Raw genomic sequence first — 27,458 nt, 5'->3', positions numbered from 1 at the left:
TCAGCTGCTCCTAGTTCTGAATAAAGCCTATTGTTTCTTCACCCACGGCTCCCAGAACCTTTTCCTATTATCTAGCTCGTAGATCTGCATGTTGAGGGTTTGTGACACAGTCTGGACAACGGGTTCAAGGGGAGTGTGAGACCTAGCCCTAGCTTTACAACTACTGAAAAAGGTTCCCCCACAGCCAACTATGAGGATAAGCATGTAGAAAATTTATTAGGAAATGCACTGGGATCAACAACTGTGGGGCAGGGAAAGGAAAGGAAGCTGAACTTGGCAGAAGGGGGTGTTAGGCAGCAATGTAGTCACAAGGCCTCAACTGACCTTCTGGGGAGCTGTGAAGCTGAGATGAACTGTCAGTATTCCAAAATTGGAGCAAGATTGCTGGGCTATTGTATTAGTCTTCTTGAGCTGCCATAACAAAATATTTCATACTGGGCGGCTTAAACAGCACATATATTTTCTCACAGTTCTGGAATCTCAAAGTCCGTGATCAAGCTCTCACCAAAGTTGGTTTCTCCTGAGGTCTCTCTCCTTGGCTTGGAGATGGCCACCTTCTTGCTGAGTTCTCCCATGGCCTTTCCACTGTGTGTGTGCTTCCCTGGTGTCTCTTTCTCTTCTTATAAGGACAGGACACTCATCACATGGAAGTAGGATGCCACCCTTATGTAACCTTAATTACCTCCTTAAAGGACTGTATTAGTTTGTTTATATTACTTATAACAGATTATCTGAAACTGGCTAATTTGTAAAGAAACAGTATTTATTGCTTACAGTTTCAGAGGCTAGGAAGTCCAAATTCCAGAAATTCCAAATTCCAAATTCCTTGTGGGGGTTTTGGTGGTGGGTCTACAGCAGTGCAGGGTATCACATGGCAAATATGGCAGAAGCAGAGAGAGAGAGAGAGAGAGTTTCTCATGCTCTCTCCTTTAAAAGCCATTAGAATCACACCCATGACCCATTAGAACCATGCCCATGACCACCATTAAACCATCAATGGATTAATCCATTCACTAGGGCATGGTCCTTAATATGTAATCACCTCTTCAAGGCCCCACCTTTTAATTACCATAATAGGATTATCCACCCTCTTAACATTGTCACAGTGGGAATTAAGTCTCAATAAGCTTTGGGAGGGACATCCAATCCACAGCAAGACCCTATATTAAAATACAGTCATTTGTCACTTAACTATGGGGATGCATTATGATAAATGAATTATGAGATGAGTTCATCGTTGCAAATATATCATAGGGTGTACTTACACAAACCTAGATGGTATAGCTTATTACATAACTTTGCTGTATGGTGTAGCCTATTGCTCCTACATAAGTAATGTGTTGCACCACGATGTCACTAAGCAATAGGAATTTTTCAGCTCTGTTATAGTCTTGTAGGATATCTGTTGTATATGCAGTCTGTCATTGACCAAAACATTGTTATGTGGTACAAGATTGTACGGTCATATTAAGGGTTAGGACTTCAACAGGTATTTCTGACCCCCTTCGCCCCCCGGCCAGGGGAGGCAAATGTAAGTTCGTAACATCTGTTATAATCCTGTATTGATCAGTCATTGAATTTGAGTTGCCCTGAGAAGTGGGTAAACCTTTGGTCTGAGTGATGCTCTGCAGCTCAGTTGGTTATTCCACCATTCATAAATATTATAAGTGCAATGATTGTGCTTAGCAATTGTTAGAGATCTCACACTGATATTTTGACCTGTAGAGTAAGACTGATTGTAGTAGGAAAAGCCAAATGGAAGAACTTAACACCGTCCGTCCTCACCATCAAGGTAGTAAATCAAAACCAAAATCACCTCTCAGAGACAATAGCATATTAATGTCACCCTCAAAGCCTTTTAAAGACACAAACGGAAGATCATTCCTTGAGATTAAAATTAGCCACTTAGTTGTAGGTTGATTACATCAGGAAATAATTCATCCTGACTAGGATTGAAGCACATGGCAAATATTGATTTACTTTCTCTGCCTAGAGGACTTTATTCAGTACTACTGCCTGAGGGAATCACAGAGTATCTGATACACTCATTTGAAATCCCACGTAACATAACTTCTGGCTAACAGACCTGTGGTTTATAATAGATGGTGTGTACCATCTATTAGGCACATAGCCATGTGATACATTGGTCTTAGCACATGCTCCATCCTGCAAAATGTGTCAGCCTTGAAGGATATTAGGCAGCCTTCTTGAAGACATTTGAAGAGTGTTGGTGGCACCTTGATGCTGGCACCATTGAGGCAACATACATCACAATGGGGTATATACTTTTAACTGAGGGCCATTACATACGTTCTCATCCTGCTAGGTTAAATACATCATTCTTGGAACCAAGGAATAGAAGTAGGAATAGAATGCCCCTACTCTCAAGTACTGTCAATGACATATCTGGGAAATTTTTGATTCCCAATTCCAGCAAACGTAGACTGTTTGCTCTAAATAGCCTGGGTCTCAGATGAGCTCATTTCTGCCAGGGAATACTGTAAAAGTATCACTAAATTTAAATGTATGGCTGCTGCCTGGCCTGGTTGATTTCTCATGTCCATCTAGCAGAAAGTACAAAAAATAGTTCCCATATCAGCAAGAGTAATGGAATCTTATCATCATGAGATTATGAGATAGTTATTTAATAGAGGCAGGTATTAATATATGCATATTTGGCATTCTTGTTATCTACTGTGTATCTCTTGCTACACATATCCAGTTTGAAGAGGAAATAGACATAGAAACCATCCTGATAAGGGCCTAGGTCACATCTCCCAGCAAGTCTCTTCAACCAAAGAGATACTAGCTGGGGGGTGGGGTGGGGGTGGATGGGGGATCTTGATTGAATGATAGAGAAGGGGCACAATGAATATCATTTTGATTTCACATTCAACTGTTGCAGATAACACTAGTTCACCTCACTAACCCACCTCTCATAAGTTTTTTTTTTTTCCAAGTGTTGACTAAAAATAATTCTGTTGAATTTCTACCTGAGTATAGTAAGCTTAACATGAAGTGTAAACAAATCTGAGCAATGCCAGTGGTTGATGAAGTAAATGCTATGGTGTCCAGATCCCTCATGAGGCTGGTTCATCCATTCTCCAGTGAAGTGAGAACTGGATGGTGATGGTTCAGAATTGCACAATTGTTGCCTTCTCCAGAAACAATAAACCTAAATAGAGGATATGTTACTTGGGCAATTATTCACCGCCATGCAGCCAGTTGTGAATGAATGAATGAATGAATGAATAATGACTTTCATGAGAGTACAAGAGGCACACATTAAAATGAGTAAATATGAAAGTAAGTAAAGTCAATAAAAATTGTCTGGGATGTATTAAATACTCTATTACTTCTCTGTTACATCAACAACAATATTATCATCGAATGTAGGAAGATCAAATATATTATGACAACTATCAAATACATCAACAACAGCACAGCTTTTCTCACTTTACACGATAAAGTTCATGGGCTTCCCAGATGGGTTTCCACTCATACCTCTATCCCAACTCACATACATTTTTTATAGCCATAACATACCTTTTATGATAAAACCAATCTTATTTTTAAAATCATTGAATTATTTAGAACATAGCTTGTTATAAAGATCTAAGGAACATCACTGTAAATATCATAAAGGATTACAACTTTCTTGTTTGTTAATTTTTTTGTCATTTAGTTTTAATATATATATATTATTAGCAGAATGGCTAAAGTCAAAATATATCATAAAAATGGAAATAGAAGTTTATGTATTGATGGAGATTTTATACACTTAGAAAAATACTATTAGTATTAGAATTGAAGAAATAATAAGCTGGGTTCCCTAGGGTTTTAGGGAAAATGAGATTTAAGGATGAAATAGTCTTTAGTTTCCTCCTGAGTACCTTTCAATGTTATATAGTATAAATATCAAACTCAAATTTAGAAAAATAAAAATATTTATGCTACTATTATATAATATTAAATCACACAAGCATGGAATTGGGACATTTATTTGAACAGAGAAAATACATTGAGTTATGTGTTATGTAAATATTTTGTTAGGTTATCAAATGTCAAAAAATATTATTCTTATTTAAAATGGTCAAATAATTTTTAATCTTAAATAAAATTAAACAACAAATATAGAAATGCTTTCTAACATATAGCATAAAGAATACTTATTTTTAACTGTTTACAATTTAAATATACAAACAGAACTTAGCACAAAATAAGCAAATAAATTAATAAATATTTTAACATATTAGTTTGTTTCATAGATATATTTAATTCAGACACTATATGTTTTCAGATTTGTCACATCATCTCCCTGATAGTTTAATTCTCCACCTGCATTTGAAATAGTTATTGAGTAAACTAATAAATTCAAATAGTCAAATTATCATGGAGTTTATGATCTTGAGAGTATTTAAATGTATCCAACACCCTGAGCATTAACCCAGGACCCCCAAATTCCCAACAATTAAAGCCTTAAATTTAGGTAAAACAGTTGGTCTCCAAGATGTCCTTTCAACTCTGTGGCTCATATTTACTGAGTATAGTCAACACTAATGTCATACTGGTTTTACGTACTTTGGATACCATCATGGATTCTTATTGGGTCAACTCATACTATTGTGGGCCACTGTTGTTCAAGCTATTAAAGATGAAAGTAAAGCAGTGATGCATTCTTTTTATATTCAAAGTGTCAGTGCAAGGCTTGGAGGATCATTGCTTTTCACCTAATTGTCTGTTATCTGCTGTAAATGTAAAGCAACAACAAAACTTGAAGCTTCTCTAGCTCCTGATGAAATTGTTCCTTAAGATTTTTCAGCCCCTGGATCAGGTGTGTGTTGTTCTTCATGGTGAAAGGTGTCATTGTCTACTGCAGAATACCTCTATCACTGAAGTTTAAAGGCATTCAGGCAGTGAGAGACAGGGGAGGGGTCCATGCTTTCCTGCAGGTTCCAGCACCTCCTCAATGGTTCAGGTTTATCTTTGCTTTCCCTGCTTGGTGTTTCTCTCTCCTTCCTGACTGCCCTATGAACTTCAGGATCTAGCTCCAGATACAGAAGCAACAGTCTCAACTAACTTTTAAATCACATCCCATGATGACCATAATAACTCCTTTTATACATATTTACCAGTGAATTCTTCTTGTTTAATTCTCTGATACAGAATTAAGTACCTGAAGTGTGTCTAGAGGAACAGAACCTTAACAGTAAATTATTTAAATTCAGTACAGTTTATCTGAAATGATTTTTCTCATATGATTAAATTTCAAGACATTAATGACAGTATTTCCAAAGGTAAAGGGAATGCTAGTAGTCCATGGGATGCAGCAAAACATGGGAAGTGGCAAAACAACTAGTTAAAATTATACCTTTAGACACTTATAACCAATTGTCTATAAAAGACAAGGTGTCAGGTAACAAGATATTTGTCATCATAAAAAAAATAATTATTGGAAATGAGAAATGTAAAGGTATTATTTGATTGTTTCAAAATGAACTGGAAAACTTGGGGAATGAAACAATGAGCTCATGGCTTTAACTATTAAGCCCAAGGTTTTGTTTCTGTGAAGGCCAAAAAAGAATTTCCTAGCTCTCGTAGCTGCATATTTAGGATTTCTGAAAACAAAATCTTCCTTATGACTGAGGTGTAACACAAAAAGGAGTTCCAAAATGCTAAAGGTCTCTATGTTTAGTATAGGGCATGAATTTTGTAGGAGTAGAACCTTGAAAAATGGGATGAGTCTATGGGAAAATTCCAATGAAACAAAGAATTTAAACTTCTAAATTATTCTGATCGTATTTCACCAGTAAAAGTATCTCTTTCTACCCTCTATGAGATTAATCTTCCTTGGCCTGCTGAAACTAAAATAACTTCCTCTAAAATAATTTCATTGCAAAAAACACTGATCTTCAGGACTTATCTGCTTATTAGTTTCCTATTGCTTCAATAAAAAACAACAAACTTAACAGCTTAAAACAACACAGACTAACCATATTATATCTTTGGAGCTCAGATTTCAAAATGAGTCCTATTTGTTTAAATCTATGTTTCAGCAGCTCTTCACTCCTTCTGGAAACTCCAGGGGAGGATCTAGTTTCTTACCTTTTTCGTCCTTCCATAGGCTGCTCACATTCCTTGCTCTTGACACCATTCTCCTTTTTCAAAGCCAGAAGTATGACATCTTTGATATATTTCATTCTCTTGCTGACTCAGTTTACATTATCACATCTACTTCTCTGACTCTGGCTCTCCTACCTTCCTCTCATATGGACCCTTGTGATTATAATAGTCCCACCCATATAATCCAAGATCACCTTCCCTTCTCAAGATCCTTAACTTAATCACGTCTACAAAGTTCTTTTTGCCATGTAAGGTAACATATTCACAGATTCCAGGGACTAAGACATGGACATTTTTCAAGGACTTTTATCCAGCCTCCTGCACTCCTCCATGTTTCATTGGTACTATACCTATCACCAGACTAAAGTTGAAGAAAGCTGAGAGTTAGGGACAAAGTACGACTTACAAGCAAGTGTGATACTCAAAAGTATAATTGCATGATTTCAGTAACAGATACCAACAGAAACGGAACATTTGTGTGGATGGATCCTAAGGTTGGGGAATCAGTTGGGCAAGAATATAAACTATATCAGATTGAGTTTATTGATAGCTCATTAAGCAGGGATTTATCATTAGCTACATCTGTGGTACCTAATTCAGAAAAAAGGACTGTAAAAATAATAGTATTTCTTACTTGATTTAAAGTAAATAATTTGTGTATATATTAATTTTTTTTCTCTTTTTCTTTGCTTTTCTCTATCTTATACATAATTGTTTTAAGGATTAGTTAACCATATATGGTATCTAGGTATGAAGTTATATCATATAGGAGGAAGGATTTCACTCAGCTAGAAGAGAAAAAAACTCATCCAAGATGGAAAAAAATTACTTTTCATCGTCTTTGGAGAGAGAGTTACTGTGTTCTCAGGTGTAAGAGGAATAGGAAAGTTTTGTTAGTAAGAGGCATAAATTTGCAAATATATTTATTCACAGCATAAGTTTTTGAGGAAAAGAAATATGTATAGATAATGTTGACAATATTTGATTGTGGTGATATTTGTATGGTTTCAACCTAATTAATCTATATTTTTATTTACCAGAGTTTTCTTTCTTGTATTGTTTCAAATTTTTGTGGGCCATAAAAAAGTATTTTACATAAGATTTAGAAGGCAGAAGTGAAGCACACAACCCTTTTTAAAAAGATAATAGATTCCTTGTATTTCAGATGAATCAGTTGTAATATCACCTTTTTCATTTCTAATTTTTGTTATTTGAATCTTCTCTCTTCTTTTTTTTTGTTAGCCATGCTAATGGTTTGTCAATTTTATTTATCTTTTCCAAAAACCAACTTTTTGATTCATTGATCTTTTGTATTGTTTTTTGGGTTTCAATTTCATTCAGTTCTGCTCTGATCTTAATGATTTCTTTCCGTCTGCTAACTTTAGGTTTGGATTGTTCTTGTTTTTCTAGATCTTTAAGGTGAACTGTTAGGTTGTTCACTTGCCATCTTTCCATTCTTCTGAGGTGAGCATTTAATGCAATAAATTTCCCCCTTAATACTGCTTTTGCAGTATCGCACAGGTTTTGGTATGATGTATCATTATTTTCATTAGTTTCAATAAATTTTTTGATTTCCTGCTTGATTTCTTCTTGGACCCATATGTCATTAAGTAGAATGCTGTTTATTTCCATGTGTTTGTATAGTTTCCAGAATTTCGTTTGTAATTGATTTCTAGTTTTAATCCATTATGGTCTGAGAAAATACATGGGATAATTCCAATTTTTTTGAATTTGCTGAGATTTGATTTGTGACCTAATTTGTGATCTATCCTGGAGAATGATCCATGTGCTGATGAGAAGAATGAATATTCTGACGTTGTTGGATGGAATGTTCTGTAGATATCTGCCAATTCCAATTGGTCTAGAGTATTGTTTAGATCTTGTGTTTCTCTGCTGATTCTTTGCCTGGATGATCTGTCTAATATTGACAGTGGGCTGTTCAGATCCCCTGCTATTATGGTATTAGTGTCTATTTCCTTCTTTAGGTCTAATACAGTTTGTTTTATAAACCTGGCTGCTCCAACATTGGGTACGTACATATTTATGATTGTTATGTCTTCTTGATGGATCAGTCCTTTTATCATTATGTAGTGTCCCTCATTGTATCTTTTTATGGTTTTTAGTTTAAAGTCTACTTTGTCAGATATAAGAATAGCTAATCTAGCTCGTTTTTCTTTTCTGTTTGCATGGTAAATCTTTTTCCATCCTTTCACTCTTAGTCTATGTGAGTCTTTATGGGTGAGGTGGGTCTCTTGAAGACAGCATAGACTACTATAAACAACTATATGCCAACAAGTTTGAAAATCTGGAGGAAATGGATAAATTTCTGGACACACACAAGCTCCCAAAACTGAGCCATGAAGATGTAGAAAATCTGAACAGACCAATAACAATAAAGGAGATTGAAGCTGTTATCAGAAGGCTCCCAACAAAGAAAAGCCCAGGACCAGATGGATTCACAGCAGAATTTTACCAAACATTCAAAGAGGAATTGACACCGATTCTTTACAAACTATTCCAAAAGATTGAAACAGACGCAAAACTCCCAAACTCATTCTATGAAGCAAACATCATCCTGATACCAAGACCAGGTAAAGATATAACCAAAAAAGAAAACTACAGGCCGATATCCTTGATGAATATAGATGCAAAAATCCTCACTAAAATACTAGCAAACAGAATCCAGCAACACATACATAAAATTATTCACCATGATCAAGTGGGATTCATCCCAGGGATGCAAGGTTGGTTCAACATACGCAAATCAATAAATGTGATACACCATATTAATAAAATCAAACACAAGGAACATACAGTCATCTCTACAGATGCTGAAAAAGCATTTGATAAAATTCAACACTCATTCATGACAAAGACCCTCTATAAGTTAAGTATAGACGGAAAGTATCTCAACATAATTAAAGACGTATATGACAAACCCACTGCCAATATCATCCTGAATGGGGAAAAGCTGAAAGCTTTCCCTTTAAGAACAGAAACTAGACAAGGATGCCCACTCTCACCACTCCTATTCAACATAGTGTTGGAAATACTAGCCAGAGCAATCAGAGAAGAGAAGGAAATAAAGGGCAACCAGATTGGAAAAGATGAAGTCAAACTGTCCCTGTTTGCAGATGACATGATCCTATATATCAAACAGCCTAAAGCCTCTACAAAAAAACTCTTGGAGGCAATAAATGATTTCAGCACAGTAGCAGGATACAAAATCAACACACAAAAATCAGTAGCATTTCTATTCTCCAATAGTGAACATGCAGAAAGAGAAATCATGAAAGCCTGCCCATCTACAATAGCCACCAGAAAAATAAAATACTTAGGAATTGAGTTAACCAAGGAGGTTAAAAATCTCTATAATGAGAACCACAAACCACTGCTGAGAGAAATTAGAGAGGATACAAGAAGATGGAAAGATATCCCATGCTCTTGGATTGGAAGAATCAACATAGTGAAAATGTCCATATTACCCAAAGTGATATACAAATTTAATGCAATCCCCATCAAAATTCCAATGACATTTTTCTCAGAAATGGAAAGAACTATCCAGATATTTATATGGAATAACAAAAGACCATGCATAGCCAAAGCAATGCTGAGCAAAAAAAATAAAGCTGGAGGCATAACACTACCTGACTTTAAGCTATACTACAAAGCTATAATAACCAAAACAGTATGGTACTGGCATAAAAACAGACACACTAATCAATGGAATAGAATAGAGAATCCAGAAATCAACCTACACACATACAGCCATCTGATCTTTGACAAAGGCATCAAGCCTATACACTGGGGAAGAGACTGCCTCTTTAGCAAATGGTGCTGGGAGAACTGGCTATCAATATGCAGGAGAATGAAACTAGACCTGTACCTTTCACCATACACTAAAGTCAACACAAAATGGATTAAAGAATTAAATATACACCCTGAAACAATAAAACTTCTTAAAGAAATCATAGGAGAGACACTTCAGGAAATAGGACTGGAGACAGACTTCATGAATATGACCCCAAAAGCATGGGCAACCAAAAGAAAAATAAACAAATGGGATTATATCAAACTAAAGAGCTTCTGCACAGCAAAAGAAACAATTAACAAAGTTAAAAGACAACCAACAGAGTGCGAGAAAATATTTGCAAAATATACATCTGACAAAGGATTAATATCCAGAATATATAAGGAACTCAAACAACTTTACAAGAAAAAAACAAGCAACCCAATTAAAAAAATGGGCAAAAGAGTTAAGTAGGCATTTCTCTAAGGAAGATATACAAATGGCCAACAGACATGTGAAAAAATGCTCAACATCACTCAGCATCCGGGAAATGCAAATCAAAACTGCACTGAGATACCATCTCATCCCAGTTAGGATGGCTAAAATCCAAAAGACTCTGAACGATAAATGCTGGCGAGGTTGTGGAGAAAAAGAAACTCTCATACATTGTTGGTGGGACTGCAAAATGGTGCAGCCTCTATGGAAAATAGTATGGAGGTTCCTTAAACAATTGCAGATAGATCTGCCATATGAGCCAGCTTTCCCACTGCTGGGAATATACCCAGAGGAATGGAAATCATCAAGTTGAAGGTATACCTGTTCCCCAATGTTCATTGCAGCACTCCTTATAATAGCCAAGAGTTGGAAGCAGCCCAAGTGTCCAACATCAGATGAGTGGATACGGAAAATGTGGTACATCTACACAATGAAATACTACTCAGCTATAAAAACGAATGAAATACTGCCATTTGCAACAACATGGTTGGACCTTGAGAGAACTATATTAAGTGAAACAAGTCAGGCACAGAAAGAGAAATACCACATGTTCTCACTTATTGGTGGGAGCTAAAAATAAATAATTAAATTCACACACACACACACACACACACACACTCACACACACACACACACACACACACAAATGGGAGGTGGGAGGGCAAGAATACATAACAACTACAATTCCTTGAAGTTGATACGACAAGCAAACAGAAAGGACATTGTTGGGCGGGAGGGAGGAGAGGGAGAAGGGAGGGAGTTTTCAGTAATGGGCCACAATAATCAACCACATTGTATATCGACAAAATAAAATTAAGAAAAAAACAAACCAAAAAATAAAAAATAAAAAATAAAAAGATGATAGAGATTATCTGCATTTTTTAACACCAGAGGACTAACATGATCATTTTTTTTTTAAAGGGAATTAAATAAAAAAAGAAGCTAACTAAGGAAGATAGACTAAAAGAAGTAAGTAGTGTTGAAAAGAGGCAGTGGAGACTAGAGATAAAAGAAACAAGTAGCCATGTGGTAGCAGTAATAAGGTTTTCTCAAGATGTAGAAGAGAAAAATCCTAAAGCATCATGAAAGAATGTATAAAATATTATTATGTTATATATAATAATACAGAAATACTGGAATTGGAACTGGGATTAATTATTAAACTGTCTAAAATTGATTCAGATTTTGTTGAGGTCTTCTAAACTAGAGAGAAATCTACAGTAACAGCCAATATTAATTATCTAGAATTATATACATTGTAATTTAGTCATAACACTTCTCTTCTACTGACAAATATTAATCTTTGGGATTCAGAAATGAGAAATCAGAATTCTTGGGAATTCTATGAAATTCTGGAATCAGAAGTTATTTTTAAAGTATTTCTAATATCTTCCTACATTTTAACTCATTATTATGGATATCTAAAAGTTATTTAAAATGTAAAATATATTAAGTTTAGTAGTACTTACAATGGACTGCAGCCCATAGTGAATGGAAGATGATGAGTGATGCACTGGAAGATGCCAGCAAATATCATTGGGTAATATTTGAATAACTTAACCTTCAAATTTCATTGCAAACTGTCAAAGTCAGGCCATAATTTATTCCAAAACTTGTTATTCTATGTAACACCATTCATCTGTACAAAGTATACTATGTCTATAAATGCATTAAGATTTATTTTATTTGCTAAATGGCTCACTTTTCATAGAAAATGGGGCCACAAACACACACTTATAATATGGCAACAATTTTAAGCAGGACCCACTAATTGCAACATGACCATTTCTTTCATGTCTGGTCCTGCTCTAGGTCTCAGAAATGTTGAACTTTAACCTTTGATTGGGCATCAATGTGTCCTAATTTGGCTATTGACTTGATATCAGTGGATTTCTTCAGACCAGTAACATCTCTCTGGTGATAAACTCAATTCCCACTGTAATTTTCTCATATTTTTAACCAATTTTCCTCAGAGTTTGGGGTTCAGAAAAAAACCATAAATTTTCTGAAAATGAAAGGAAAATTACTCACATAAAAACTATTTTCCTGAATTTGTTAGGCTTTTTACATCAGTTCCCACAAATTAAGGAAGAAAAGCTGTCCCCCTCTTATCTGTATACTATTAAGAAGCAGAAGCCTAGGTATTCCTTAATCTCGTTTCTTTTTCTTGCCTCTCCTGAAGTGTTTAGGCAATCTGCCTTTTCTCTCTCCCCAACTTTACCTTGTAGTTTCCTGGTTTCTCTCTTTCAGTCAAATAATAAAGCATTTTGTTAACTTATCTCAACTTCCTCTATTGTGTAATCTATTTTTCCTGTGGATAAATAAAGGTTTGTAATCCTTTCAGTCCTGTTTCCTATTGCCTTATTATAACAAAAGTCAATTGAACTTTGTCTTTTCAGAAGGTAAAGATCTGAATATACAAGTAATAAGATCCTTGTGAATATATTGACTTTGTTGCAAAGTCATTTGCTCTTGCTATAAAATACAGATTGTTTTTGACAGAAAGATCAACTGAGAAAACATATGTAAAATGGTTTTTCATGTTGTATATATGAGAGATGCAAAAAAGAAGATAGTCAAAAAGACTGTATTCTTTTTTTTTTTTTTTTTCCCCCAGAGAAACAACATGAAGTGGATTATTCTGTGAATTTTCAGGAGAGGTAAAATATAGAAAAGGACCTATTCTGATGGTTGAGGTGGATGAAACACATTCAAGTTTATATATGTTGTATTTGAGTTATTTGTGTGGCACGCTGGTACATATGTTATATTAGTTAGAAATGTGGAGTTGAATTTAAAATGAAGATTTATTTTATGTAGAGAAATAAAAATATGTTTCCGTAAGAGAGAAAAATCTCAGGTGCCCAGGGAATACAAAATGAAGAGACATGACTAAAGGAAACAAAAGAAAGTGGTGGTGAGATGAAAACAGAGAAACTGAAATTTATATGAATACAGAAGTTGGCAAAGGACTGGCTGTGATGATTCATGGGAAACAAAATATTGAAGAAAATTTAAAGAGGGTGAGACCTAAAGAAATAATTGTGTTCAACTTGAAGAAGATAGCACAGGTGATGCGGGAAGATGAGTTAACAACAGAAACCAGATTACCGAACGTTCAGAAAAGAACACACTGGGGTGTTGAACCTAACTGAAGCCCACATGCCCACTGAATTTTTGAGATAGAGCATATTAGATCATATTAGCCCATTATTCTTGTGCAACAACTGTAACAAAATAGACATGTATTTATATTTGGTAAATAATCATACCATTTATTCCCCTGCAAATAAGTTCTTATTATATAAAAATTGTTGATATTATCAGAAAACTAATAAATGCCTAGTTAAATTGGTCAATAGTTCTAGATACATTTGCCTAGAAATCAACTGAAAATTCAGTTCATAATTTGTCAGTAAAAAAAAAAAAAATCCGTCTGTATTAAGTCATAAATGCATAATAAACATACCAATTTCTTTAGAGAAAAACCAACAAAAAATTTGAAGCCCACCATCAATCTGTCATGACATTTATACTGTTTCTGTTTTCTTCACTCTCCCCCCCCCCAAAAAAAAATGCTGGCAGATGCCTTTATTTTATATTATCATAAAATTGCTGTGATCAGTCAATTGATCAATCAATAAAACACCCAAGAATTTCCTTGATTCTCAAAATCTGCAAAAGGATGAAAAATAAGAAAAAACATTGTTTTTTTCTTTTTAAAAATTTTCAGGGAAATTGTAGTCTATATTTCCGAAAACAGAAAGATAATTTTTAATGGCATGTAATTTATAAAATAATCTGGGGCTGGATAAATAATGATGAAGTAATAAACTGGAGCACTTTTCCCTTAATTGCCACTTAAATCAATAAAGATTGAGGCCTCTCAGCACCTCCATGACTCACTACCACAGGATGCTACGCTTATTTAGAAATCCCAGTCAAGCGTGCACCAAACACTGCTCTCAGCGGGACAGAAGCCATTCTAGAGCTATGACCTCAGCGGGATGAACAGGTACAAACTCCATAACAGACTCAAATGCGACATATGTCTATTGTCCCTTTTCCTCCCTATCACAGTTTTCGCTGTACATTTTACATGGAAATATGCAGCAGACTTATAGGCACACGTTGAATCCACTATGGTAATGAACATAACAGAGAAGCAGTCACTTTTTTCCAGTTGAGCAAGTTAGATGCCAATAGTTAATATTCAGTTAACTTGTATCACCTTTTTGTTACTATTATATGGGAATTTGCATTTATAAGCCCCTTCATTAATTATTTCATTAAATAAAATATATATTGAGCATTGTGTATCAGCTTCATGCTAAAGGATCTAAGATTTGAGGATTAATTGAAACCTGTTGTTTCAATTATTCATGTGCTCAAAATTTACTGGGGCAGATGGAGAAGAAAATTAATAATTAAAATCCAGCAATACAGTGTGGTATCAGAGTATTATAAAGATTTACGGTTAGAGCATATATTTGAATTTATATCACCTATCCACCTCTACCATCAGAATCAGTCTCTTTCTAAATTTTACCTCTTCTAAAAATTCACAGGATGCTGTCTTCCCTCTGGTTTATTCATAAAAAAAGTTAATTTATGCTATTTTATGAAACCTGAGGCAAGCATCTTAACTTTCTAAGCCTCAAATTCTTTATTTCTAAATAGAAGTAATTTAAATAATATTGAAAAATGTTTTTAAAACCAAAACAAAATAGTGTATTCCTTACAACAGCCCCTCATAGAAACACTTAAATAGTCGTTTTTTTACATATTCAAAAAATTAATAAATATATTATCTAGCAATATCTGAATATAATGTTCATGAACTTGATTTGCATTTAGTTATGTTTTGTTCATTTATTTTTGCCTGAATAATATTCAAACATTTTTGTTTAATTTCTGAATTCCCTAATGAAACAACAGTGTCTCTCAGTTAATGCAGAATATGAAAGAATAAGACACTGCCCTTCACTGTCCCAGAAAATGGTAAAAAGAGGATATGAACTAAACTTGGCCATCACCAAATCAATGCTTTCACATATAACCTCAAATCTTCAAGACACTTCTATAAAACAATGTGGCAATTGAAAGTGTTCATAGTTCTCAGACACTAGCAGTATTGATAGGAATATTCAAATGACAGTAGTTGGAAAGATGTTTCCTAACTGGAGATTCTCTCTGGTATGATCTTAGCTGTTTCTTGCTTGATTCCTATTTTTGTTTGGTTTATAGCCTGGCTCTCCAGGGTTCCTGTCCATTTCAATAAATTAGTTAAGTTAACAAAATTGGTTTCTATCACTTGTCATCAGGAACACTGTTGTATACAGTAATATCCAATAAATAATAGATTTTATTACAGTGATTATGAAGTACTCTGATAGCACAGGGGAAATAATATTTCCTTTGAAGGGAGAGGTTGCTTCTGAAAGCATTTCTAAAAAGATGAGAAATGAGTTGGAGCTTAAAGCACAAGTAGTAGATTCCCAATGGAGAAGTAGTAGAAACAAATTTCATACAGAAGGAAATACAACATACAAAGAAAAGGAAGTATGAGGAAATATTCAATGTTCAAGGAATATTGAAAATTCTGGCATGTTTGGAGCATAAAATGCATTAGAAAATAGGTTATTGAAAAATGAGATAAAAAAATAAATTGAAAACAACTATGTTCAAGCTAAGGATTTGAATGTAGGAGAATTATAGATAGTATTTATTTAAGAAGAAAATGAAAAAGAAGTAAAAAGAAGGTTTGACTTTGGTGATTAAGAGTTTACAAGAAAGTAGTCCTTAAAAGTGTATTTTAAAATACTAAGACCTTTGGAAGAGGTAAAAAGCAATTTCTTTAAAAATTAATTCATGGCCTTCTTATAGGTTGAGGTCAGAAAATGTTTTGGAATGATGTAGTAGGAAATGGAAATGAATCTGAGCCATAGTCAATGGTAATACTTTGATAACAAGAAGGCTAGATATGGATGAAGTGGAAATCACTGCGGACCAAGCTGTAGCAACACTATTTTTTTTTTATTGAGATGTAATTCAAATAATAAAACTCATTCTCCCAAATCATAGAAGTAAGTGTTTTTAAATATATTGACAACAATACGCAATAAACATCACTATCTGTTGGGAAAATAGAATAATTTAATCAGGCCCTCTCACCTTAGGTCCGGTTGAGGGTGGTGCAGTGCATTCTTTGTAAATAAGGTGTGTGTGGGTGGAGTTAGTGTGGATGTGTGGCACCACCACCTTGGCTGGTGTCTACTGCCTTGGGCTTCCACTCCACATGGCCATGCTCTTGGACCTATGGCTCCAAGGACACTTTTGGCCAGTTACCTTGCTTATAGACCTGTGTGTGAGGGGTCTGGGGATACGGCCTGGTGTGTCAAGGGTCTGGTGACCCAGCCTAGTGTGTGAAGGGTTTATCACTCAGTCTGGACAATGGGCTTGGGGTGTCTGAGAGCTCCAGACCCAGCCCTAGCTGGGCAACTGGCCCAGTCGGCAGGATTATGGGCAGGTAAAAGAGCTCGACACTATCAGAGCATTTCTATCACCCCACAAAGAAATTTTACATCAGCAGTTACTCCACAGTCCTCATTTTCTATGCCCTGGTGATCACTGACTTATCTTCTATCTCTATGAATTCACATTTTATGTACAATTCATATAAATGGAATAATAGATTATTTTGCTTTTGGTACCTGAATTCTTTCATTTAGCAAAATATTTTCAAGGTTCATCTATATTGTAGTATAAATCATTTCTTCATTCTTCTTTATGGCTAAATAATATTACATTGTATGGAAGGCAAATTTCTGTATTATTTCTGTGGCTTTTCATGCTATCAGTATTATATCTAAGAATCCTTTGCCTAATGCAAGGTCATGAAGATTTGCATTCATTTTCTTCAAAGAGTTTAATAGTTTTATCTCTTATATTTAGGTCTTTAATCAACTTTGATTTTATTTTTATATACGATGTTTAGGTAGGTGTCCAAGTTTACACTTTTGCAAGTGGCTATTCTGTAGTTTTGGTAGAATTTGTTGAAAATAGTATTCTTTCTTCATTCAACGGTCTTGCCGTTTTTTAAAAAAATCAATTGAGCAAAAACATATGGGATCATTTTTGCACTCTAAATTCTATTCCACCTATCTAAATGTCTCTCCTTATGCCAGTACTACACATATGCTGTAAATTGTAATAAGTTTTAAAGTTGGAAACTGTGAGTGCTCCAACTTTGTTCTTTTTCAAAATTTGGTTATTCTGAAAAACCAATTTTCCATAAAAAATTTGAATTGCTATGGAATTTTCACATAAAATTGAAAATCAGTTTGTTAATTTCTACAAAAAAATCCAGATGAAATTTTGACAAGGACTGTGCTTAATTGGCAGAAAAATTTGAGGATTATTGCCGTTAGCAGGATTAAATCTCCCAATCCATAGATGTGTGATATGTTTGTATTTATTTGTCTTCTTTAATTTCCTGCAACAGTGTTTTTAGTTTTCAGTGTCCATGTATTGAACTTTTTTTGTTGAATATTCATTTTTTAAAATGTGCTAAAATATAGATAACATAAAATTTATCATTTTAAGCTATTTGTGGATGTGCAGTTAAGAGGCACTAAGTTCATTCACACTGGTGTACAATTAACACCACCAATCATCTCCAGAAATTCTGTAACCATTAAACAATAACTTCCTTTTCCCCCATTCCCTAGCCCCCAACCACATTTCTAATTTTTTCTCTGTGAATTTTACTACTCTAGGTATTTCATATGAGTAGAATCATATAATATTTGTGTGACTATATTATCCCATGTAGGTTTATCTGTGTTGTTGCAAATGACAGGATTTCCTTGTTTTTAAAGTCTGAATAATATTTCATCGTGTGTATATATCAGACTATTTTTGTCTGTCCATACATCTGTTGACGGACACTTAGATTACTTATACATTTTGGCTATTGTGAATAATGCTGCTACAAACATGGTTGTACAAATATCTGTTAAATTCTCTGCTTTCAATTCTTTGGGGAATATACTCAGCAATGGAATTGTTGAATCATATGGTAATTCCAAGTTTAGTTTTTGAGAAACCATTGTACTATATTCAAGAATGGCCATTTTACATTCCTGTCAACAGTGCACACAGGTTCGAATTTCTCCACATGTTTAACAAAAAAATTTTTTATACGTTCTGTTTTTTGTTTCATAATAGGCATCCTAATGGGTGTGAAGTGCTATCTCACAGTGGTTCTGAGAAATTTGCATTTCCCTAATGATTAGTGATGATGAGCATTTTTTCATGTACTTATTGGGCACTTGTACTCTTTTTTGGAGGAATGTCTATCCAAATCTGTTCCCTATATTTTAGTCAGATTGTTTTGTTGTTATTGTTGTTGTTGCTGCTGAGTTTTACTTTAAAAATATATATATATAAATATATATATATATATATATATATATATATATTCTGGATGTTAACCCCTTATCAGATACATGGTTTGCAAATATTTCCTTCTATGTGGTGGATTGCCTTTTCACTCTGTTAATAGTGTACTATAATGCACCAAAGTTTGTCATTTTAATGTAGTCCCATTTATTTGTTTTTTTTTCTTTTGTTGCTGCTGTGGATTAAATTGTGTCCCTCAAAGTCCATATATAAGAAACTTAATGGCTACTGTGACAGTGTTAAGAGGGTGGGAAATCCTACTATGGCAATTGAAAGGTGGGGCCTTGAAGAAGTGATTAGATTGTGAGGTTCATGCCCTCGAGGATGGTTTAATAAGTTGATGGTTTAAAGTGGTCATGGGCGTGGTTCTGAAGGCTTTGAAAGAAGAGCACAGGAGGAGCTCCCTTTTACTCCTGCTTATCTTGAAATCTAATACCCTGTGTCGCTATAGTGTTAGAACCAAGAAAAGGTCCTCACCAGATGTGTTCCCTGGACTTTGGACTTTTCAGACTCCAAAACACTGAGAAATACATTATGTTTCTTTATACACTATCCAGATTCAGATATTTTGTTATAAGCAACAGAAACAGACTGATACAGTTGCCTATGCTTTGGGTGTCATATCCAATAAATCATTGCCAAATCCAATGTTATGAAGCTTTAACCGTATGTTTTCCTCTAATGGTTTTGTAGTGTTAGGTCTCATATTTATGTCTGATTAATTTTGAATTTATTTTTTATGTGGTGTAAGGTAAGGGTCCAACTTCATTTTTTTTCCAAGTAGATACATAGTTTTCTTAGCACCATTTATTTCAGAAACTTCTTTCCCCATTGAATGGCCTTGGAGACCCTGTCAAAAATAATCTGACCATATATGCAAAAGTTTATTTGTGGGACCTTTATTCTATTCAGTTGTTCTCTATGTCTGTCTTTATTCCATTATGAAACTGTTCTGAATACCATATCTTTGCAGTAAATTTTGAAATCAGGAATTGTGAGATCTCTAACTTTGTTATTCTTTTTCAAGATTATTTCGGCTATTCAGGGTTACTTGAGATTCCATATGAATTTTAGGATGGAGTTTTTCTTTTTATGCAAAAACGTCACTAGGATATTGATAGGGATTGTATTGAATCTGTAGATTGCTTTGGGTACTATTGATATCTTAACAACACTGTCTTACAATCTGTGAACGTGGAAAGCTTTTCCATTTATTTACGTCTTTTTAAAAAGTTTCAGAAATGTCTTGTGATTTTCATGTACAAGTCTATCATCTTTTTAGTTAAGTTTATTCCTAGTAATTGTAATCTTTTCATGCTGCTTTAAATGAAACTGTTTTCTCAATTTCAACTTCTAAATTTTCATTGCTTGAGGATAGAAATACAACTGATTTTTATTTACTGATTATCTTGAAACAGTGCTGAACTCATCAACTTGTGTGTGTGTTTGTGTGCGTGAAAGAGAATGTGAGAGAGAGAGAAGGGAGAGAAAGAATTACTTAGAAATTTCTATTTCCAAGATTATGCCATCTGCAAATAAAGATAGTTGTACTTTCATTTCTTTTTCTTGTAATTTCCCTGGTTAAAACTTTTAATAAAATGTTACATAGAAATGTTAAGAACACATCATTTTCTTGTTTCTGATCTCTGGGAGAAGTTTTCAACCTTTCATCGTTAAATATGATGTCAGTTCTGTGTTATACAGACATACCTAAAAGACACTGCAGGTTTGGTTTCAGACCACCACAAAAAAAGTGAATTCCACAGTAAAGCAAGTCACACAATTAAAAAATTTGTGTTTGTTTGTTTTCAAGTGCATATAAAAGTTAGGTTTATAATATACCGTAAGCTGTTAAGTGTGCAATAGTGTTATGTCTAAAAACAAATGTACTTACTTGAGTTAAAAATACTTTCTTACTAAAAAATACTAACAATCATCTCAGACTTCAGTGAGTCATAATCTTTTTGCAGGTGTAGGGTCTTGCCTTGCTGTTGATGGCTGCTGACTGATCAGGGTGGTGCTCAATGAAGGTTGAGGTGGCTGTCACAATTTCTTAAAATAAGACAGCATCTAAGTTTGCTGCATTGATTGACACTACCTTTGATGAAATATTTTAGCATGGGATAGATGAAATGGCAAATATCGTTAATATTGTAATTGAAAGAGGGAACATCACTATAGATCCCATGAGCATTAAAAGTTTAGTAAAGAAACTTTATGACCAACTCTATATTCACTATTTTAATAGCCTAGATGAAACAAATTTCTTGAAGGACACAATCTGCTGAAACTCATACAAGAAGAAATAGACCATCTGAATAAGGCTGTATCTATTAAATAAATTAAATCAATAATTAATAGTCTTCCAAAACAAAGCCTCAGGACCAGATGGGTTCACTGGTGAAACCTACCAAACACTTACAGAAGAAATTATGCCAATTTTCTACAATTTTTTTTTCAGAAGATAGAAGCAAAGGGGCTATTTCCTAACTAATTCTTTGAGGCCTAAATTACACTAATCCCAAAAGAAGACACAGATATTACAAAAAAAAAAAAAAAAAAAGGAAAACTACAAACACATATCTATCATAAGCATACATTAAAAAATTTTTAAGATAATATTAGCAAATTGAATCCAACAATATGTAAAAGGAGTTATACACCATGACCAAATAGGTATTTATTACAGAAATGCAAAGCTGGTTCAACACTTGAAAGTTAATTAAATCAACAGGATAAAAAATAAAAATCATATGATCATATTAATAGATGCAGAAAAAGCATTTGGCAATATGCAATACCTATTTATAATAAAAACTCTCAGTAAATGAGAAATAAAGGGCAACTTCCTCAGCTTGGTGAAAAAAATATCTACAAAAGCCTACAGCTAACATAATCCTTAATAGTGAGAAAATCCCTCATTATTAATGGCTAGAAGCTTTCACAGATAATCAAGAACAAGGCAGGGATGTCTCCTATCATCTCTGTTCAAAATCTTACTGGAAGTCTTAGTTAATGCAATCTGACAAGGAAGAAAAAATTTTTTTCTAATAGCTATTGAGAAGGAAAGAAGAAAATCATCTTTTTTCTCAGATGACATGATTATTTATTTAGAAAATCCAAAAGAAACAACATAAAACCTCTTGTAACTAATAAGCAATTATAGCAAAGTTGCAAAATGCAATGCGAATATGTAAAATTTGATTGCTTTTCTTTATACCAGCAATAAAAAGTGGAATTTGAAATTAAAAACACAATATCTTTTACATTAGAAAACCCCTCTACCTGGATTACTTAGGTATAAATCTAACAAAATATGCACAATATCTGTCTGAGAAAAGCTACAAAATGTTCACTGAAGATAGTAAAGAAAAAATAAATAAATAGATTTCCATGTTTGTGCATAGGACAATATTGTCAAGATGTCAGTTCTTCCTAATATGATCAATACATTTAATACAGCATGGAAGAAAATATTTGTAAGTTATGATTCCAACAAGGGATTTATACCCAGAATATACAAAGAACTCAAACAATGCAAAAATAAGAAAACATGTACCCCAAATAAAAAATGGGTAAAGGAACTGAATAGGCACTTCTCAAAGGAATATATCCAAACAGTCAATAGACACATGAAAAATATATTCAACATCACTCAGCATCTGAAAAATGCAAATCAAAACCACATTAAGATATCATCTCCTAACAGTTAGATTTGCTATTATCAAAAAGACAGGGAATTACAAATGCTGGCAAGGATAGGGAGAAAGGAGAACCATTCTATACTGTTGGACTATAAAGTAGTGCAACCATTATGGAAGAAAGTAGGGAGGATCCTCAAACAACTTCAGATAGAACTATCATATGATCCAGCAGTCTCACTGCAGTCACCCAAAGCAATGGAAATCATCATGTCAAAGGGATACCTCCACTCTTATATTTATCACAGGTCTATTTACAGTAACCAAGATTTGGAACCATCCTACATGTCCAACAATAGACAACTGGATAAGGAAAATGTGGTATATATACTCAATGGAATGGCCATAAAAATGAATGAAATTCTGCCATTCACAGCAACATGGATGACCTTAGAGAAAATTATATTAAGTGAAATAAGCCAGGCACAGAAACAGAAATCCTGCACGCCCTTACTCATAAGTGAGAGCTAAAAAATAAATAATGTAAAGAAAAGAAAGAATGAAAGAAACAAAGAAATGACAGTCACAATAAAACATTGAAATTTCAAATAAAAGAGAACTGTGGTTAGTAGAGGTGGGAAAAGGGGAGGGTGAAGAAGGTTAGTGAGAAATTGGTAAAGGTCACAAAGAATGATTATGTTCTGTAAACATGAGAATATAATTATCCTGTTTTGATCACCACATATTATGCACAGGTATTGATATTCAAATCTTACCCCTCAAAATATATATAATCAATTATGTTTCAATAAGAAAACTGTCAAAAATGCATTTAATGCAATTGCAATTCCAATTAATATCTCAGAATATTATGTTGTGAATATCAACAAACTCAATCTAGAATTGATACGGAGAGGCAAACATCTGGAATAACCAACACAATACTGAAAGTGAAGAATATAAAGGACAGACACTACCTGACTGCAAGATGTACTGTAAAACTACAGTAATCAAAATGGTGTGGCATTTGTGAAAGAACAGACAAATAGATCAATGGAACAAAATAGAGAGCCCAGATATAAATCCACATAAGTGTAATCAACTGATCTTTAAAAAATGAACAAAGGTAATTTAATGGAGCAAAAATAAACTTTCCACAAATGGTACTGCAACAACTGGATACTAACATGAAAAAAAAAATCTAGACACAGAGCTTACATCTTTCACAAAAATTAACTCAAAATGGATCACAGACCTAAATGTAAAATGTAAAACTATAAAACTCCTAGAAATTAATAGGAGAAAACCTACACAATCTTGTGTATGTCAATGATGTTTTAGATACAATACTAAAAACACAATCCATGAAAGAAATAATCGATAAGTTGGACTTTATTAAAATTAAAAATTTCTGCTCTGTGAATGACAACATCTAGGGAACAAACAACCTAATTAAAAAATGGGCCAAAGACTTTAACAGACACCTCGCCAAATAAGATATGCATGTGTCAAAAAGCATATAAAAAAATGCTTCACATCATATGTCATCAGGGAAATGTAAATTAAAACAATGGGATACCAGTGCACATCTATTAGAATGGCCAAAATACAGAACACTGAGAACATCAAATTCCGGCCAGGATGTGGAGCAACAGGAACTCTAATTAATTACTGGTAAGAATGCAAAATGATACAGTCCCTTTGGAAGACATTTTGGCAATTTCTTACAAAAATAGACATACTCTTACTCTACAAGATAGCAATTATACTCTTTGTTATTTACCCAAAGGAGGTGAAAATTTGTGTCCTCACAAAAACCTGCACACAGCATGTTTATGGCAGCTTAATTCATAATTGCCAGAACTGGAAAGGACGAACGATGTCCTTTAGCAAGTGAATTTACAAGTAAACTCTGATATATTCAAACAATGGAATATTACTCAGTTCTAAAAACAAATGAGCAATCAAACCACAAGAAGACATGGAGAAGATATAATTTTATATTATTAAGTGAAAAAAGCCAATCTAAAAAGGCTATCTATTGCATGATTCCGACTATATGACATTCTGGATAAGGCAGAACTATGGAGAGTAAAATATTCAATGTCTGCTAAGGGTTTGAAACCAGGTGGGAGAAGGTATGAATAGGCAGAGCACAGAGGATTTTCAGGGAAGTGAAAATACTGGGTACATGTCATTATGCATTTGTCCAAACCCACAGAATGCACAATGCCAATAGTAAGCACTAATGTAAACTATGGACTTTGGTTGATAATGTGTTAATAAAGATTCATCAATTGTAACAGATGTAACACTCTGATTGGAGATATTAAAAATGAGAGGGGTGATGCATGTGTGAAACAGGGGTTACAAGGGATAACTTTGTACCTTTTCCCCGATTTGTTGTGAAACTAACAAAAATGAAAAGAAATTTTGTTAGCAGACCCACCTTCAAATAAATACTAAAAGAAGTTCTTTTTAGGTTGAAAGGAAGTAACTACAGAGGGTAACTGGAATCCACATGAACAAAAAGAAAGAGCAATCACAGGTGTGATGGTTAATTTTATGCATCAATTAGATTGGGCCACAAGGTTCCCAGATATCCGTTCAAACATTACTGTGGGTGTGTTTCTATGGTGGTTTTGGATGAGCTCAACATTTGGATTGGTAGACTGAATAAAGTAGACTGCCTTCCCTAATATGGGTAGCACTGGTCCCATCAGTTAAAAGGCCTAACTAGAGCAATTAGGCTGACCCTCCCATGTGTAAAAAGGAACTCTCCTTGCCTGACTGCCTGGTCTAGGACGTAAGTCTTTTTCTGTCCTCAGAGTCTAACTGATAAATGGATAAAAAATATGTGGTATTTATGCACAGTGGAATGCTATTCAGATTTTTAAAAAGAGGAAATCCTGGGCTGTCCAGTTAGCTCAGCTGGTTAGACTGCAGCCATGTAATACCAAGGTCATGGGTTCACATCCCCAAACCAGTCAGCTGCAAAAAAAAAAGCGGGGGGGAATCCTGTCATTTGCTGCAACATGGATGTACCTGGAGGATATTGTGTAAAAGGAAATAAGCCAGATACAGAAAGACAAATACTACATGATCTCATTTACATGTGCAATTTTAAAAAATTAAACTTATTGAATCAAAGAGTAGAATGGTGGTTACCAGAAGCTAGGGAAATGGGGTGGATAATGGAGAGATGTTGGTCAAAGGGTAGAAAGTTTCAGTTATACAGAAAGAATAAGATTTATTATACAACAGAGTGATTATAGCTAATAATAATGCACCATTTGCTTTAAATTTGCTAAGAGAATACATTTTAAAAATTTATAAGTATGTGAGTGAATAAATATATTAATTAGCTTGATTTAATTATTCTACAATGTATACCTATATCAAAACACCATGTTGTTCACTCTAAATATATACAACTTTTATTTATCAAGTATACTTTAATAAAAATGAAAAATGAAAATTAAATTAAATTAAAAAATAATAAAACTGAATTGATATTTTTACAAAATAAATACTCTTTATACTGTAGTGTACTCCCTTTCATTTTACCATTTTAGTCCTGAAAAAAATTACACTCATGTGGTGACACTGATTTTTTTATATCAACCCACAATGATTGTCCTCCAATATTGCCACATCTCCACAAAGCCTAAAGATACAGTGACTTTGAAATAATGGTTATGAAACACCGGTAATATAAATGTTTAAATGACAGATATGAGTGTCAACTAATTCTGAGGGATATACTTCATGTTTCAATAATTGTAGAGGTTTTGCCATAGTTTGATCAAATCCAATTAGCTCTGGGCCTTGTAAAAGCTAAGTAGACTGTTAAGTGTCCTACAACAAAATGGAGTTTTCTAAGAAAAAGCACTCATACCAGGGTGGTTATTTTCTTCATGTCCCTTACTTTTGATAGTAGCTATAACGCAGTTAATCCTGTCCTCATAGTATTTTAGGCCTGGAAGAAATATTTGATATTTTTCCCATCCACTTTATAGTTACCAATTGTCATAAGTAGTAGAGCAACTTTGTAAAATGATGTAAATAACCATTATCAAAAGAAGGGCAAGAAGGTAAAAAGCTTATACCTTTCCTAGTGTAAATGTAAATGTATATACACTAGCATATTTGTGTACATATATTTAATTTATATAGCAGTTTATATAAAAGCTATACTTTCATATATACTATCCTCATATCCTTCACAGCCCTTATAAGGCCATGTCTCTTGTACAGTCTAAGGCCAATCTCAATTTCTGTGACAGGGGTTCTATATCTACAAATATTAATTTTTCTTTCTGTAGTCATTTTTCCCCTAGTTGTTTGAAAACTTGCTGAAGTGCCTTGTATAGCAAAGAAAAAAAAAATGCCCATTCCTTTACATTTTCCTACCAAAAATTCAATCCCTTCCAAACTCATTATTCCACTACAACAGCTCCCCCTGTGTTCATCTGCATTTATATGATCTCCTTCCTGTTGAATATTTCATTTTGCATATAATAACACCATCTCCTGGGTTTTTTGTTTGTTTGTTTGTTTGTTTTTTACAACATCACACTTTGCTGGTTTTTTTTCTACCTCTGTTTCTAAAATTTATTTACATACTTCTTTCTCTTTCTTATATATTTAAGTAGATGCTCGAGATTTGCCTTTTGTTCCATAGAAGAAAACAAGCAAAACTAAACTATTTCACATCTTATGCGGCAATCATATGTGTCTCTGCTCACCCATGTAGCCAACTTCTTCAGTCATTGAAACTTGCTGTACTTATTTTTTTTATCACTCAAGCTTTGTTCCACTCTAATTTGGACTCCACTTATCTTTCTCCCCCAAAATAGATTTTGCTAAAATCAATAGTGACTTAAAAGATAGCAAATTTCACAGAAGTTCATATTGTTGATCACACTCTTCTTGAAACTCTCACC

Source organism: Cynocephalus volans, chromosome 2 (assembly GCF_027409185.1).
Source record: "Cynocephalus volans isolate mCynVol1 chromosome 2, mCynVol1.pri, whole genome shotgun sequence".
In the NCBI taxonomy this organism is placed as follows: domain Eukaryota; kingdom Metazoa; phylum Chordata; class Mammalia; order Dermoptera; family Cynocephalidae; genus Cynocephalus; species Cynocephalus volans.
The sequence above is the reverse complement of the archived record's forward strand: the minus strand, read 5'-3'. Positions refer to the sequence as shown.